Raw genomic sequence first — 17,988 nt, 5'->3', positions numbered from 1 at the left:
TGGACTGCCCCAAAGGTGGGTCACAGCTCAACCCATGAGGCTCAGGGAGCAAGAGTGGGCTATCAGACAGAATATTTTTCTCATTCTGGCCTGCATATGATCTGCCCTTTCCCCAAAAGCATCCTTCTCCCTCCAAGCTGGTTGGAGGAGTTCGCAAGAACTCCTGCAGACTCTCTCCCTGACCCCCATCTACAATCCTCTCCCCAGGGCATATCCAGGGCTCCAGCTATTGCCTGCAGTGCTCTGAAACTTTGGCTCACAGCTTGTGTCTCATATCCCCGTAGGCCTTCAGGCACCTGGAAATCAGTCAGAAAAGATTGGGGATCAGTCATGGCGATGCTGGTTCAGATAGAGTTCTGCATGGATGAACTTTGCAATGCTTGGCAGAAGGGGCAGGGAGAATATGGAGGGCAGGCTGCAGGCACTCTTGGAATATGCAGACAATGGGCAAGACGCAACCTCTACACCTTCTTCCTGGGCTCAGAAACCACCCATTCACAGGGGAAAGTCTGCCCCAAGGCCTGCTCCTCATCAGAGCACAGAGCTCCCCAGGAATGTCCAGGACTTTCTATGCCCAAAGGAATGGAGGCATTGTACCTTTCAAATCCCTTTTATATGTGTGCAGTCCATAAGAGTCCACAAATCTCTTCTGCTCTTTTATTTCACCTCCATATAGCCCCATGAGATAAAGCTGATTTTAGATATTAGATATACATATTACTTTTCGTACCGATAAGAAAACTGAGGCCCAGAGTGCCTCCCCCCCCACCGCAATCCCCATTGTGCTGTCCTACTCAGTCCTCCCCCAAGGAAGCACACAGCCCCGTGAGACTTGAGATCCTGTCCTCAGGGCAGCTGCCCTTTTGTTTTAATGTCCATTCTGACCGTTCAAGCTGACAAAAGAGGGAGTTGTCAATTTTACATTCAATTTTGCATAGTTTGGGCCTGAATTTTTAGAAACTTACACTTAATTACCTTCTTTTCCCTAAAACTACCTCTGCTTCCTCCAACCAGAGCCAAAAGCTAACAGTGACCAGAGAGCAGAGACCAGGGGGCGATGGACAGGAAGCAGAGCTGGTATTCAGGGGTCTACAGAGTTTATGCAAAGTCTTCTAGGTCTCCCACTCGGACCACAGTAGTATAGCCGGAGGGATAAAGCTCAGAATTTCACCTCAGGGAGTTCTGTCTGCTCTTTGCCCCATCCTGTCTTACTGGCATCCAGGAGTCCTGGGAAATCAGCTTTCCACTCCCATCCCCCTCTCCGGGCCTCAGGCTGGTCCTCATTTCATCCTAAGACCTCTTAGTACATGGCTGCCTGTGGCAAGGCCCCTTTCCTGAGAAACCTCAAGTCCAGCGGGGCAGCAACCTTCTGTTTTCTGCGTAGGAGAGGTCCCACCCCTGGGACACCGGCTCCAGCTCAGATATGTTCCTCCACTGCCTCTCCAGAATTGCAGCAGAAACAGCTACTCCAGCGGTGCCCTTTTGGCCCTGGATCCCAACTTGCGGCCCCAGATACTCATCCCCGAGGCCTGTTTGTCCACCTTCTCCCACTCTACGCCCTCCTTCCGGCAAGGCCGGCAGTGCCCCTCCAGTGCCCAGTCCTCAAGGACAGTTTAGAGGACGCTCCCAGACTGTGGCCCGGCTATTTTGAAGGGGGGCGGGAGCGGAGAACCCTCCTGTCCAGGCTGGTTAGGGGTGGGGAGTCAACCCAGCTCTGCTTGAAAATCACCTCGGTGCCATGAATGCTGCCTTTCTAGAGACCCCGGGGAAGAGAATCCTCGTCCGTCCCCCTTCCTCTCGGTTTCAGAGGCTCTGAGGCTGTTGTTTAGAACACTAACAGACCCCTTCCAAACCACCACCACCTGCCGGAGTCCCACCCGGCCCAGCCACCTCTTTGGAGGCGCCATCCTGCTATTCGTGATGCTGTGGGAGCCGAGCTGATTCTGGACTCCAGTTACTTATTTCTTAAGGGTTTCTCTCTTCTTCTTTGTCCTTTAGTGTGATTGCTCCCATCCCACCCCCAGGTATCCCGTCGTCATTGGCTGTCTAGATTTTTTATTTTATTTTTTAATTTTAGATTTGTTTTACAGATAACGACCCCCGTCCACGGGTCTCTACCTGCCAGTGTCCGATGCAGGCACAGCCTGGCTCCTTACTCCCAACCTCCCAGAGACCATCGGCTAGGAGAGCGCCCCTCACCCACCCTCTTGCCGCCCTGGGAAGGGGAAGCCCTTGGGAAAGAAGTTTGCTGCTTTCTCCTTTCCCTGAATAAGGAACGAGCCTCATCCCAGAAATCTCAGCTTCAGAGACGTGCCCCAGAAGGAATTTTAAAAAGAAATGGAAATACCCCCATCCTCCCCTGTTAGAGCCCCCATACCCAGTCCTTTTCCTTCCGCCCCACACCCAACCCAGAAGAAAGCAACCCAAAAAGGGACTTGCCGATGGAGAGAACGGGGTAGGTACGAGGAACGCAGCTGATAGCTGTGTCCAAATCGGCACTGCCTGGAAAAGTGTAGCCTGCCTGGTGGCGATGGGACACCGGCAGTGCCCCAAGCTGGCTGTGGCTGGCAGGGACACTGCCGCAGCGATGGCGTTCCCTCTGGCCCTGGGAGCCAAGAGCCCTTTATAGCCTGGGACCTGCCCTGGCACCGCCCACTGGGCGGTTGCAACCAGGCCTGCAACTAGGGGAGTCGCTGGGAGCTGGGAGGGCATCCGCCCCAGGACCCCAGGGCCAGGCCCCCACGCACAGTCTCTGGGATTCAACCTCCCCTCCCATCCCAGGCAACTCTATGTCCTGGTATGTGTATGAGACTGTGTGTGTGTGTGTGTGTGTGTGTGTGCGTGCGCTCGTGCTTAAACGTCCATTCAAAGACCTCAGATCTCTTTCCCTCAGCCTCTTTCTCTGGCAGTAACAGTTTTTGAAAGGATGGGGAGAGCAGTGTGTTTCTGCTCAGTTTATCAAATTACACTCAGTGACAAAGGACTGAAGTGCATTTTCTTGAAGGCTTGACAATTGGGATCCAGGAAGAGAAAAGAAAGCATGACAGAGAACCCAGAGCTTTTGTGGAAGGTAGAACACCGATATGAAAGGCAGGGGATGTGGTTGGGTGGCTCTCAGTGAATTTGCCTTCATGTGGTTTGGTGTTAAAAACTGCTCCCCCCCACCCTCAACCTCAGCTGCACAAATCCCACGGATCCCAGAAATTGCAAGATTGTTGATTTTTAAAAGGAACACTGTTCATTTTCACATGGGCTGAGTCAGACAAGCTGGAGCGCAGCTTCCTCCCTCCAGGACTCTCCTCCCAGCCCCCCTGCCAGGGAAACCTTCGCTGCTCAGAGAGGGGCAGTGCCCTTTGTAGCCCACCCCACCCCACCCCACCCCCGGCTCAGCCTGTGCAGCCAGCTTCTCTTTAGGGGTCTGGTTAGGAGAGGGACGGGCGCGCTTTTCCTCGCCAAAGTGCTGTCCTGCACCTGAACACTGAGGATGGCTCGATGGAGGATGGACTGTGGAGGCAGCCTCAGGCCCGAAGCAGGGCACACGGGGGCACTGGAACACTTGTTTCCATTCTTTGGGGGCAAAGGGCAGCAACCCAAGGCACCAGCCTTGGACGCAGAACAACACGCCTGACAGAAAATACGCCCTCATCCAGAGCTTGGGGACAGTGCCCGAAACGAGCCCACCCCCTACCCTGCCTTCCCATTCCCGGCTGGCTTTTGTTCAGGAGTCAGACAGCAGGCAGGGAGGCTGACTGACCAGCCACCTTGTCCGGAGAGCTCAGAGAGAGAGAGCTAATCCGAGAACCTTGCTGGCAGAGCCCTCCACCCCAAAGCACGTCCTCTTGCACGAGCCATGGCTCCTGCTGACTCTCTGCCAGAAGGAGATGGAGAGGCAGAGTGGGGAGGCTGTGTGGTTTGTCCCACTGAGCACCCCCCACTCTCTCCTCACGCTTATACCCGCGCCATCCCACCCCAGCTCCGTGCTAGCTGGGGTCTTGGGTGCTGCAGCTTTCCTTAGTTTCCTCCCCAGACGCTGATATGGTGGCCGAAGAGAAGAGATGGCCCTGGTCTAACTGTTCTGATGGCCAAGGCTGTTCTAGCCCATGCCTGCGGTCCCTCCAGGCTCTCACTTCGTCCCCGTGCCCGGGCCTGACCACTCGGGAGGTACCAGGAAGTTCCTGGGAGGACTTTGGCCCTCTGACACACTCTGTCCATCAGCGTCCCCCCCAAAACTCTCTGCTTCCTCTTCCAGTCAAGCCTCAGCACCAGGCCCTGGTGTCCCACCTCCTGCAACTAGATGGCCGCCCATATGGAAAATCTCTGCCTTTCTTAGTTTCCCCCCCCCCCCACTGGTTTCATTCCTTCCTCGCAATCCTGCTTTCCAGATCCATTCGTTCTTTGTGCTGGCGAATAGGCAGAGGGGCTTAGTAGCTAAGAACAAGGGTTCTGGAGTCCATTAGACCTACAGGCACCAAATCTGCTCTGCCGCTTATTCACAGAGCACTCTACTCGCCCCTTGTGAGCCTCGGCGCTTCTCCAGGGGGGCGACTGGGTTAGAAGGGAATGAGAGCGGGGCCAGGGAGACCTATCAGGAGGCTGGGGATAACTCAGGGCATAGTAATAGTTCTAACGATTGTGATAACAATAGCACGGTAGTAATAGGTAACACTTGGTTAAACATTTCCTATGTGCCTGGCACTTTTTTAAGTGCTTCGGATATATTACTTCATTGAATCCTCACAGTGACCCCAGGAAGTGGATAGTATTATCCCCCACTTTACAGAGGAGGAATCTGAGGTACCAAGCAGTTCAAAAACTTGCCCAAGTGAACGTTGCTGTATTTTGGGGAGTTAGACTTAATCACTCCTGGAATTCAAACCCTGGGAATTTGGATTAGTCTGAGCTGTTGGCCAGCACACTGAGGACTAAACCTCACTAGTAGCGAGGATAGAGAAATGTGGGCAGACTTTAGAAATATTTAGAGTTTCAATCAAAAAGGGGACAGATCTGGCAAGTGACCAGGGGTGGAGGGATGAAGGAGAGGGGCTTAGGATTTCAGGTGATGGTGATCTTACCTACTAAGCTAAGGATCTCCGAAGAAGGGTGAAGCTTGGGGCACAAGATGAGTTTGGTTTTGCCCTGGAAGTTTCCAGGTGATGAAGCATTATTCAAATGGAGCTGTCTGGTGGGCTGTTGGATATGGAATTCTGGGGCACAGAGGAGAGATCTGGACTGGAGAGAGATTTGAACATCATCTGTATTCAGATGCTACTGGAAGACGTGGGGATAGAGAAGGCTACAAAGAACGGGGAGCAGGCCTAGGAGAGAGTCCCAGGGAACACCAGGTACAAGTGGAGGAAAAGGAATCTGGGAACGAGGGACTTCTTTTCTGTGCTCATGACGCACGTCTTCGTTAACTTCACTTGAGACTGATAACCTTGTTTCCCTTCAGCACCTGAAATCTCAGGGTTATCGAGAAACGCCCCTTAGCAATTTCAGCCCTACTCAACCTAGGGACACACATCCACACCCGCGCACACCTGCACACACGCATGCACATGCACACAGAGCTTCCTGACCTAGGGACACCCATTAGTAGGACTTTTTATCCAGCTGCCTTTTTAGGAGTTAATTTTTGTAACTTATAATTGTATATAGAACCATCTATTTCACTGAGGTATTTTGCCACATTACATAGTGACATAACCATTTTAGGGGCACCTCCTAAGTGAGTATGGTCTTGTCTGTCCCCAGGCTGAGACTCCGTGCAAGCTGCCTGTCTTTCGTCAGGTAGAGACCCCCATTGCACTATGCTCTCCCCAGGCCATGGCTTCCTGGAGAACACAACCAGACTTCATAGCCATCTGCCGTGTGCTTGGGGTTGAGACAGGAAAGGGACCTCTGGAGGAGTGGGGATGACAGCACCCAGTGAGCTCAGAAGAAGGACCACACCCAATAGGTAGTGCTTCTACACAAACCCCGTGTGGGAGTGGGGGGTGGGGAAAGCATGGGAAGAGCAGCAGACCAATAACAGAGAGGGGTGCGATTGCTCCGCACACTCTCTTCTCCACTGCAGGAGAGCTCAGGTGCCAGAGGAGCAAGCAGGGGTGGCGACTTGGCCCGGAGGGGCCAGAGCCTGGAGGAAGGCAGAAGAGAAGTGTGGAAGACAGGTGAGGGAAGGGGTGGGGGAGGGGGCATGCCCTCCGAGGGGAGGGGGTGCTGCCATCAGGGGCAAGAGGCAACGGTGGGGAAGAGACCAGACCCAACCATCCCATGGAGAAGCAAGTGAACAGGGAAGGGTGTCTAATGCTTCCTCTACCGGGTGGGATGCTCACATTCTGATTCTCAATAAGATGCTCTTATTGCACTCACACACGCTCAAGGACATTCGTGTGTCTTTCCTTCACACCACACGTGCCCCACCTGCTTCCCATTCTCCGCACGCCAGGACGGGGGCTGAACAGTATGGCCTCGCAGCCTCAGGCCTGGCAGGAGGACAACCGCCCGCTATTCTCAGCAGCTTTGTGCCCGGATGAGCAGTGACTGGCTTGGCCTGCAGTGGGAGAGACGCCTCACAAGAGCCTGGGCAGAGTGAGGAAGGCCTGCTGGGGATGAAGGTGGGAGTAGGGGTGGGCAGGCTTCTCACAGGCGGCTGCAGTCACATTAAAAGGATCCTGCGTGGGGGCGCCTGGGGGGCTCAGCCAGTAGAGCATCTGGCTTTGGCTCAGGTCACAATCTCACGGTCTGTGAGTTCAAGCCCGGCATCAGGCTCTCTGCTGTCAGCACAGAGCCTGCTTCAGATCCTCTGTCCCACTCTCTCTCTGCCCCTCCCCTACTTGCTCTCTCCCCTTCTCTCAAAAATAAACAGTTGAGGAAAAAACAAAAAAGGATCTTGCATGGCCCTCTGCCTAAGCAGATATGGGCTCCCAGCTCTGCTCAGCTGCTGAGCTCTCTCCCCCCCCCCGGACCCAGCTCAGATGGGGCCATGGTCAGTTTGGGGGAAGCAAGATTAATTACTGTAAGACAGGGGACCCATCACTGATCCAGAGGTCCATGCTGCAAGAACTTCCACCCTCCTCGTCCTGTGGCTGACTGGTCCCTCCCAGAGCCCCTAAAGCAGTTGCAGCACTTGGGTACAGAGAAACAGCTGGAGGAGAGGATACTGCATCCACAGAGAGTTGTCTGGAAAGCAGACATTTGAGTCAGTGGCCCCTCTGTGCCCACCACACGACCAGCCGACGCAACTCAGGCCAAGAGGCGGTGGGCCGAGAGCAAGCCAGGGGGTCGGTTCTACCATCCATAGCTGTAAAGTCTTGGCCAAGTCGCTTCACTGAGCCTCATTTTTTTTTATACAAATGGGGAGAATAAGTTCTTGCCTTCCTGGGAAGTTGGCAGTTGTGAGGCTTATAAAAAAAGGTAATCCATGTAAATATTTGACACAGTGGTGGGCTCATAGCAGGGGAAGATTCAAGGTAAGGCTGGGGAAGCTGGAGCTTTGGGGTCTCTCACTTGTACAGGCTCCTTCTGAAAACCTGAGAGTGGCCCCAGCAATTCATACTTTTGCATTATTTTCTTAAAGAGGGTCCCCCAGATCATACAGGCTTCAGTTCTCATACATCCTGAAAGGACCTGAAAGGTAGCTTTTCCCCTTCTCATTCCATCTCATTCTCAATCTTCTCCAAGTATATTCCATGCACAGGAGGAGACTTGCCCCGTCTGGCCAACAGAGCTAAAATGAGCCCTGGGCAAAGTGTCATCCAGATGGAAGGCCGGGGTGAAATCACCTTTCCCAAGCAGGCTGCCCTAGGTCCCACTGCTGAACTGGGCTTGGTGCCTGCTCCTTCCCATGCTCCACTCACAGCAGCGGGCCCGACCCAGGGATCTGGTCAAATGAATTCCCTGCGTTCTCAGAAGTGGTAGCCGACTCTGGGCACTGTGTCCCAGTCTGGCAGGGGCTTTGCTCCAAAAATTATGAACCCCTAGAGAAGCTAGTTGTAGGGCTGTGCTGGGCAACACAGGGGCTCAGGAATGGACCTTCAGGAAAACAAAAGCAACTTGGCTGGCTTCTCCATTAGCACCCATTTCCCTAAGGAGCCTTGGAGGGAATGGGGACACAGGGCTCCCTCCTCAGTGTCTGGGAGATGGATGGGGCTGATTTTTTCCACGATTCCTCCCCATAAATCTGATTTGGCCCCTCATCCGTCTAGGCCAGTGTCCATGGAGGTGTGTGGTAGTGATGAATGGGCTGCCTGACTAATGTGACTGGGGTGGCAGGGACTTGGGGAGGGGCCCCGCTCTGATGGATGGTCCTCATGAGGGCATATTGCATTAGACACCCATAATGCAATCAGCAGGGCCATTACGATACCAATTTGTTGCTCCTCCTCACCAGGGTGGGGCAGTGGAGCTGGAAGATTAAGGAGGATGTCAGGACTTTAGAGACATGGCGGGTGGGGGGGGGGGGATTTTGGGCTGGGGCAAGATTTCCCTGTTGAGGGCTATTGCCAGAGGAATGAGATGAAGCCAAAGAAAGTGCAAGCTGGAAAGGGAAGAGAGAGGAAGTGAGGCCCAGAGAGGAAGTGTGACCTGTCCAAGGTCACTTCTGGAACCTGAGGGAAGAGCTGGAATTGGCACTTGAGTCTCCTATTCTCTGTGCCCAGGGAGGCAGGGATGGACGCGGGAACGCGACTGGGAGAGGAGAGACCCGTCACCGGCCTCTATGCGGCTGGCAACCTTCACACACTTCCAGAGAGGTACTGAAATGAGCAAAGCCCATGACTGCCCCCGTGAAAACAAGAGGTGGTCTATTGTGGCATCCTCCAATGGCCCTAGATACAGCCCTTACTCCAGACCACCACCTACACACGTAACCTGTGATCTGGGTCTTTCTCCTGTCATTTTAAAGTAGTCTCCTGAACACTACACCATCTCCAGTCCTTCCTTACCTTCTAGGTCACCAGAAGGGAACCTTTGAAACAGAATGTTTCTCCTTGCTTGAAAGCTGTCAGCAGCTCCCTGTTGCCCTCATGATGGGGCCCAGGCTGCCTCTCTGACTCCAGCCTCCTCCCAGCCTCAGCCCTGGGCTCCCTCCACTCAGCCAGCCCCTGCCATTCCATAGGCATTCATGCTTCCAGGTCCTTTATTTGGACTTCACGGGCAGGAAACAAGTCGTACGCTTCAGTTCTTGGGTTTTTCCGTCAGTACAGGCTTCACTCCTATTTCCTCCCCCCAGCCCTACTTTGGATCCCCCATTTCACCCCCAGACTCACACTCCCCTGTGTTGGTATATACCCTTGGCGAAGTACCCGTTATCTTTGAAAATAATGCTATCTTGTGTAAGTATGTAATTTTAACTGACGTAAACGATCTTGTACTATAAGTCTGGTTTGGGATTTTTAAAAAAGTGAATGCGACTTTTGAGGTCGATTTATGTTGCGTTATTTCTATCTTGTGACTTCTGACTGTGGCAATGCATGTGTAAAATACGTATTTACCATATTTACTGCATTTTACTCTAGTAACAGACACCTAGACTTCCTCCAAAGCTTTATTACCACAAACGTTGTTCACTGGATGCCATTTCGTCTGGGTGTTTGACCAAGAATGAGCTTGCGAGGTCCTGGAGGGTGTGCGTGCTCGCGCTAAGTTGCGCTGTGGGACTCGAGAGAGACTGCACTAGTCCATGCTCGTTGGCAGTTCGCAAAGACGCCTGGTTGCCCTCATCGTCAACAGCCCTGGCCTTACTCCACTTCCTAACTCTGCCAGTCTAATAGATGCGAAGTGATCTAAGTCTTTACATATGCCAGTTACCACTACTTTGAATATCCTTCCTTTTCTATATTCCCTTCAATGTGCTTCTGCTTCACATATTTTCCTTTCATTGGCTGGTAAACTCCCACTTATCTTTTAAAATCCAATTCAAATATCATATTCTTTGTGGAGTTTTCTAGTTTGTCACCCCTTCCCTGGTGCTCCAGAACATTCTGTACATCCCATCTGAGCACTGATTGTATCCTTGTAATCCTTCCTCTCTTTCTTATTAAGGCAGATATAGTCCCTACCTCTTGGAACTGTGGGGAGGAGGAGGTAGGAGGAGAGACAAAGAGTGAGGTGGGTTGTATTGGTGTGAACTGGGACATCAGGAATTTTATTGATGGATTAAAATGACATCAGGTACAGAAACTGGGCATTCTTCCTCTTCATAGCCCCCGTGTCTACATTCGCAGTAAGTGTTTTTCTGAATGAATCCCCTCATGTATTCCAAGACCTCACTCCCTTCCATCGCAAGCAACTTTATTCTGGCCATTTCTAAATGTTTCTTCCCTTCTGCCCAGAACCAAACCAATATCTCTCTTAGCTTGAAAAACCTTTCCCTTAATGCCACTGAACTCTAGGCTGACACCTCATAAAGGATGCAATTAAAGAGCATGACTGGGGCGCCTGGGTGGCTCAGTCAGTTAAGTGCCTGACTTTTGATTACGGCTCAGGTCATGATCTCACAGTTGTAAGATCAAGCCCCATGTCAAGCCCACGGTCGGACTCCACACTGGGCATGAAGCTTGCTTGGGATTCTCTCTCTTCCTCTTCCTCTGCCCCTCCCGTGCTCTAAATACATAAATACATAAATAAATAAACATGACTGTTAGAATCAAAAGACTGAAGAACTCAGACTTTCTGGGCCTCTAGTCACTGATCTGTAGACTGGAGATGGGCCAGTTGTGAGGTTACATTTACCATTTGGCGGCACACTGTGCCTAATCTCTTTCCTTCATCAAGCTTCTAAAAGATACCTTCTTCAAGTGTCTAAAACAGAATTCTTCACCTTCTTTCAAACCTACCCTCCCCTGGAAACTAGCAACTCTATTTCTGGCAACTCTGTCAGTTTTTCTAGTAAACTAGATGTCATTAGCTTGACATCTCCCATGTCCCTGGATGTTAGTTAACCAAAAGTCAATTGATTTACCTTCCGTGTTGATTCTTGAATCCACCCCTCATCTCCATCCCCACTGCCATCTTCCTCAGAGTAGGGGAATCTTCAGGATGGGAAGAGTTTGTTTAGAGATGATCTGTGGTTATAACTTATTTTCTCAAGTTACTTCCCACCCTTACTGTTTCTCTCTCACGTACACTCACCTGATGACTTATAGGAACCGCAAACTATCAATGACGAGCACTCTAGGTACCTACCCCTGCCCCAGATGAAGATAATTTTATAAGTTATGTCAAAGAACAGATAACCCATGATACACCAGAGCAGAGAATAAAGATAAGATTTCTCAAAAAAATTCTTTCTGTGTACCAACACAGAACCTTTTGAAGGCAGTACAAAAGCAGTGTTGGCACAGACAAGTCTTATATTTATACAAAAATCCTAATCAAATGCTACTAAATAAAATTCAGAAGTTCATCAAAATAATAAGACATCATAACCAGGTGGGGTTGGACTCAATGAATCAAAAGATATTTCAACATTAGAACTTGCTATATTAATAGATAAAGGAAAGACTGATCACTTTAGTCTATGCTGGAACAAAAGCATTTAATAAAATTCAACACTAATTTCTTATAAAAGCTTGCAATAAGCTAAGAATAGAAGAAACTTTAACCTCATGGTTCACAACTAAACATAGAAGCACTTCAATTCAAGCAAGGAAAGGGACCAATCCTAACCATGACCTCTGTTATTCCACACTGTGTGACTGTCTTAGCTAATTAAATTTTTTTAAAAAGTCGGAAATGCAAGGGAAAAATCAAAAGTATGAATCTAAGCAAAACCAATGAACAAACAAAGAAAAAAGAGACAAAAAGACAAATACAGAGAACGAACTGGTGGCTGACAGAAGGGATATGGGAAGGATGGGTAAAACAGATAAAGGAGATTAAGAGTACCCTTATTGTGAAGAGCATGGAGACATGTATAGAAGTGTTGAATCACTATATTGTACACCTGAAACTAATGTAACACTGTGTTACTTGAATCAAAAAATAAACCAGTAATAGTATAAATATAAATATAAATATATAAATATAAATATAAATATAAATATAAATATAAATATGAGATAGCTCTTGAACAACTTCCTTGATTTCTTTCACAATAATTAAAATTTTGGGGCTTTCTCTTCCTTTCTGGGTCAACTTTAGCAATATATACTTTTCTGGAACCATCAGCCATCCTTAGGTTTATGGATTTATTTCCATATAATTTACTTATATTTCAGTTATTTTTTAAAACTGCTTTTAAAATTCCCTCAAGTCTGTGGTTATTTCCATTTTCTGATTCTTAATTTTGTACAGGAATCAGGAAAGTATTTATAATTTCTTACATTCTTTTTCCTTGATTAGGTTTGCTTAGTGATTTACCTATTTCATCCCCCCGCCAATAAATAGCTTTTTGATTTAAAAAGGAATAGGACATTGTCATTATTACAGCTATTAGGACTGCCTACAATACAATATCTCAGGGAATCAACTAAAAACCTATTAGATCTATAAAAAGCATGTAATAACTTGCTCAGATACATGACAAACATATATATAATCAACAGCTTTCTTATATGTTAGCATTAATAAATTTGAAAATATAATTTAAAATATATAATGAATAATGTGAATATTCATGTGAATTTACATGAACAATGCGAATACTGTGAATTCATGAATAATGTAAGATTTCTGGGAAGAAAGCATAAAACTTTATGAAAGACATAAAAGAAGACCTAAATAGAGACTTACCATGTTGGGATGTCAGTTTCTCCAAAATTGGATAAACTCAATGTAATCACAATCAAAATCCCATGGGATTTTATAAATGAAATTTCACAAATTAATTCTAAAGCTCATCTGTGATAATAAACATACAAGAATAGCCAAGACATTTTTGAAAACAATCAATGATGGGAGATTTTCCATACTAGATATCAGAACATACTTTAAGATATCAAAAATTAAAATAGTCTCCTATTAGCACAGAAACAGACAAATACACAAGAAGGATATGGAGTCTAGAAAGAGACTCATGCATTGCAAATCAGTGAGGAAAGGACTGACTACTAATAATAGGTGTTTAGGACCTTCAGATGGCCATTTGAGAGAAAAAAAGTTTAAAGCTGCATCTCATATAATCCTCAAATAAAATCCAGATAGATTAAATACCTAAATGTAAAACAAAACTAAAATATTTTTATAATCTGGGGGTTGATGATGGCTGGGAAAGCCTTTTTAACCAAGAAACAAAACTCAGATGCTTAAAGGAAAGGACTGACAATTCAACTGCATTACGTTTCAAAATTCTGTATGATCAAAGCTAGTACAACCAATTAACAATAGGTGAATGGGAAGTTATGGGTTAGCAATTCTGAAACTGTATAGTGGGCCTGAATGAATACGTAAATGGCTGGTAGATGGTGGGAGCCAGGTTCTTATCATTGGAGAGAAGGAAAGGTTAGAATTGTCCCTGTGGTACTGGATTAGAGTTTGAAACATCTGTATAAACTTATATATATATATATATATATATATATATATATATATATATATAGTACATACATCATATATTATACACACAAACACACACACCATACACACACAGAGAGATGTATAGATACAGAAACAAATATAGATATGTGTGTGTACACGGGTTATTATATAATAAAGTATCTAGCTCTGTCTGCTGAGAGCCCATAAACAACACCCTAGTAGCAATGAGCACACTAAGCACCCAGATCTTGGTTTCTAAATATCATTTTACCATAAAAGGAGCTAGAGCTCCATGAAGAATTAGTTAATTCTAGAACTGGAACAGGAAAAGTACAAGATAAGCCTGGAGCATCTTGTAGTTCCATAAATCAAGGAAATGTTCAAATAAATGAGACGATGGAGGTTTTTCAAAGGTAGACAGGAACCAACCTGAAAGAGCATTACAATGGCCAAAACTGAGCAAAGAAATAGATAACATGGTGTTGAATTATAACCCAAAGTATAAAATAAATACAGAAGTCCCAAGGATAGACATACAGATTTGACAGTGGGATAAAAAACTAAGAGTTCAGAGGAGCCTGGGTGGCTCAGTCGGTTAAGCGTCAGACTTCGGCTCAGGTCATGACCTCATGTTCCTGAGTTCTGTCTGTGCTGAGCCAGCACAGAGCCCACTCCAGATCCTCTGTCTCCCTCTCTGTCTACCTCCTCTGCTTGCATGCTCTCTCTCTCAAAAAGAAAGAAAAAAAGAGAGATAGAAGAAAGAAAGAAAGAAAGAAAGAAAGAAAGAAGAAAGAAAGAAGGAAGGAAAGAAAGAAAGAAAGGCATTTAAAAAATAAGAAAATAGCCTAAAATAGGTGCAAAAACATGTGCATGAGTCCATACCGAGATAAATAAATGATTTAATTGAGGAGCCAAAGCTTTCCTATACAAGAATTCCAAATAATTTATGTAGATACATTTTCTAGGAAGTAAATCTTAACCCCCGCCCCTCCCTGTCACATCTCAGTGGGCTGCAATTAGTGACTTGCTTCTTCTTTTTTTTAAATGTTTTTATTCATTTTTGAGAGGCAGACAGAGTGCGAGCAGTGGAAGGGCAGAGAGAGAGGGAGACACAGAATCCGAAGCAGGATCCAGGCTCTGAGCTGTCAGCACAGAGCCTGACGCGGGGCTCGAACTCGAACCATGAGATCATGACCTAATCCAGAGTCTGACGCTTAACTGACAGAGCCACCCGGGCGCCCCAGTGACTTGCTTCTACTAGCTAGAGTAGGGAAAGGGATAAAGAGTCACTTTACAGTGGGGAAACCTGGCCGATGCTGTTACACCCAAGTATTCAAAGTTCACGTCACTAGTGATGTCATGTAACTTCTGATATATAATGAGGATGTTTCACCTCTGTGGCATTCTTTCAAAAAACCTAGAATCCCTGTCTATTCAAGAGAAAAATATCAGATAAATGCAAATTGGAGGACAGTCCGTAAAATGCCTAACCAAGACTTCTCAAAACTGTTAAGGTCATGAAAAGTAAAGAAAGACAGAAAAACTGTCGAAGACCAAAGGAAACTAAGGAGCTATAGCAACTAAGTGCACCATGGTATCCTAGATTGAATCCCAGAACAGAAAAGCTGGTGATATCCCACTGAAATCTGAGTTTAGTTCATACTAATGTACCAGTGTTGGTTTTTAACATTTTCACAAATGTATGTGGTGATATAAGATGTTAACAGCAGAGGAAACTGGGTGAGGGCTGTAGAACTCTGGATCAATTTGCAACTTCTCCATAAACCTAACATTATTTCAAAATAAAAAGCTTATTTAAAAAATTAAGGGAAAGACTAGGAGAAAATATTTGTTCATCTGTAACAAACAAATACATAGTTTGCATCGCGTGGCTCAGTGGGTCAAGGATATTGTGACAGACCCACTACCCTGACAACATTCATTTCCCTCTGATTCACAGCTGACAGGACTCGGATTGGCTCAGATCCCTTGTCTCCTGCCCCTAACCCAGCTCCATTTATCTTCTCATTCATACGTACCGTTGGTTCTTTCCATACAATTTAATAAGCATATTTTATGCAAGAGAAACTCTCTTAGGCACTCAGGATAAAACTGTGAACAAAACACTGTTTTCATGGAGCTTACAGGGAATAAACCATAGTTGATCTAAACCAAATGTGATCATTTTCCTCCCTTTGGCTGTGATAGTTTTTGGGGGTGGTCATATGGTTCAGTTCTGCCCAATAAGATGTAAGAGGTTGTAATGTAAGGAGATCATTTAAAATAGTAATTCAAGTTCAAATAATTTTGAGAACATTTTACATAATTTTAGGGAAGCAACTCCAAATCTACAGAAAGGTGGAAAGAAATCATGGTCTCCTAAGGAAGGAACAGAACAGATTTGGCCCACACAGGCCTTTATCTCTTTGCCTTTCCTTCTTCCTCCTGTTCCTTTCCTCCCGCCTGAAGGTGGATGTAATGCCTGCAGGTGACGCAGCTGTCCTGTGCCTGTGAAATGCTCAGCATGCTAAGCACGACAGAATAGAAAGACAAAAAATGCCTGGGTCTCTGCTGTTCGGCTGCTCTAGTCCTGTATGCTTATGCTTCACCATCCAGAATTCTTAGGATTGGGAACATTATGTAGAGTACAAATCTATGTATTTGTAAAAACATCTCAACATTTTGAGATATTCATTTCAGATTGAGAAAAAGAGATTAGACTTTGGCGCACCTGGGTGGCTCGGTTGAGTGTCTGACTTTAGCTCAGGTCATGATCTCGCAGTTAGTGAGTTCGAGACCCACATCTGGCTTGCTGCTGTCAGAGCAGAGCCCGCTTAGGATCTTCTGTCCCCCTCTCACTGCCCCTCCCCCACTGTGTTCTCTCACAGATAAATAAACATTAAAAAAAAGAGATTAGACTTTATAGATGAATCAAAAGGCTACTGTGTATCCTGGGGGAACCTCATCTCCCCCCCCACCCCCCCCACTCTGCAGAGATGGCTACCACACTGAATTTGGTGTCTGTCATTCTCATGCATGTTTTCAAACTTGAAGTTCTATCATGCTGTTACCATTCTGCCACTTGCATTTTTATTCAAGAAAATTAGGGGCGCCTGGGTGGCTTGGTCGGTTAAGCGTCCCACTTCAGCTCAGGTCATGATCTCATGGTCCATGAGTTTGAGCCCCGCATCAGGCTCTGTGCTGACCGCTCAGAACCTGCAGCCTGTTTCTGATTCTGTGTCTCCCTCTCTTTCTGCCCCTCCCCTGTTCATGCTCTGTCTCTCTTTGTCTCAAAAATAAATAAACGTTAAAAAAAAATTTAAAAAAAAAAAAGAAAATTAAAAAAGTTTGTTAGTGTTGGCGAATGTAGTTGTAGTTCATTTTAATTGCTATACAGTCTCTATTAGATGAATATATCACAATGGATCTATTCTCCCATTGGTGGACATCTAGGTTATTTCTTTTACTTATTTACTTCTTTTTTTATGTTTATGTATTTTGAGAGACAGGAAGCAAGCAGAGAGGGGCAGAGAGAAGGGGAACAAAGGATCCTAAGCAGGCTCTGTGCTGACAGCAGAACCGGAAATAGGGCTCAAACTCACAAACCGCGAGATCATGACCTGAGCTGAAGTCAGATGCTCAATCAACTGAGCCACCCAGGCGTCCCACATTTCGGTTATTTCTAATCTTTCATCATTATAAACAATACTAGAAGGTACAGTCTTAAACATGTCTTCTGGTGGCTAGGTTTCTCTAGGGAATGTTCTCAGAAGCAGAGTTTCTGAGTCTTAGGATATGCACATCTTTAGCTTTACCAGACACACACCCATAATACCTTGTTCAAAACTGTTGGAGCCAAATGTGGTTCATAATAAGAACTGTTTGGATCTTAGAAGGGCAGTATGGTACATGTGCCATGTATCAGACCCTAGCAGGGCTTGGGAGAAGTATTCCATAAGCAAATATATTACTTTTTCTGTGCTGAAAAGTAAAAATATCCACATTAAGTGTGATAAAGACCATAAATAGCCTCCCATCAAGTTAGGTTTTACCACCAAATATGTTAAGAAAGAACTTCCAGTTTTCAGGGGTTTTTTGTTTTGTTTTGTTTTGTTTTGTTTTTTGATTTCTGAATTGCAGATAAGGGATTTGAATCTGCAGCACAAAACTGCTTTAGAAAGTAGTTGTATTAAGAATATCTCTTTCCACCACCATTTCTCCCTCTCCTCATCAACATTGGTTAATATCAGACTGCAGGACTTTGCCAATCTGATAGATGTTTACACCTTACTTCTTTAAGTAAAACAAACCAGAAAATGTAGAATATGGAAGGAGAGATCTCACTTATGACAGTAATGAAAACACTAAACATCCGTGGTTGTACTAAATAAGAAATGTGAAGATTCCAAACGCAGAAAATGTTAAAACTGTTAGAGGAATCTAGATGTGATGAGTAAACGGACAGATATTTTTCACAAATGCATCGACAATGTTATACAGATGCTATTTACC

Source organism: Panthera onca, chromosome A3, assembly GCF_046562875.1.
Source record: "Panthera onca isolate mPanOnc1 chromosome A3, mPanOnc1 haplotype 2, whole genome shotgun sequence".
NCBI classification, from domain to species: domain Eukaryota; kingdom Metazoa; phylum Chordata; class Mammalia; order Carnivora; family Felidae; genus Panthera; species Panthera onca.
This window is presented reverse-complemented; position numbering follows the sequence as displayed.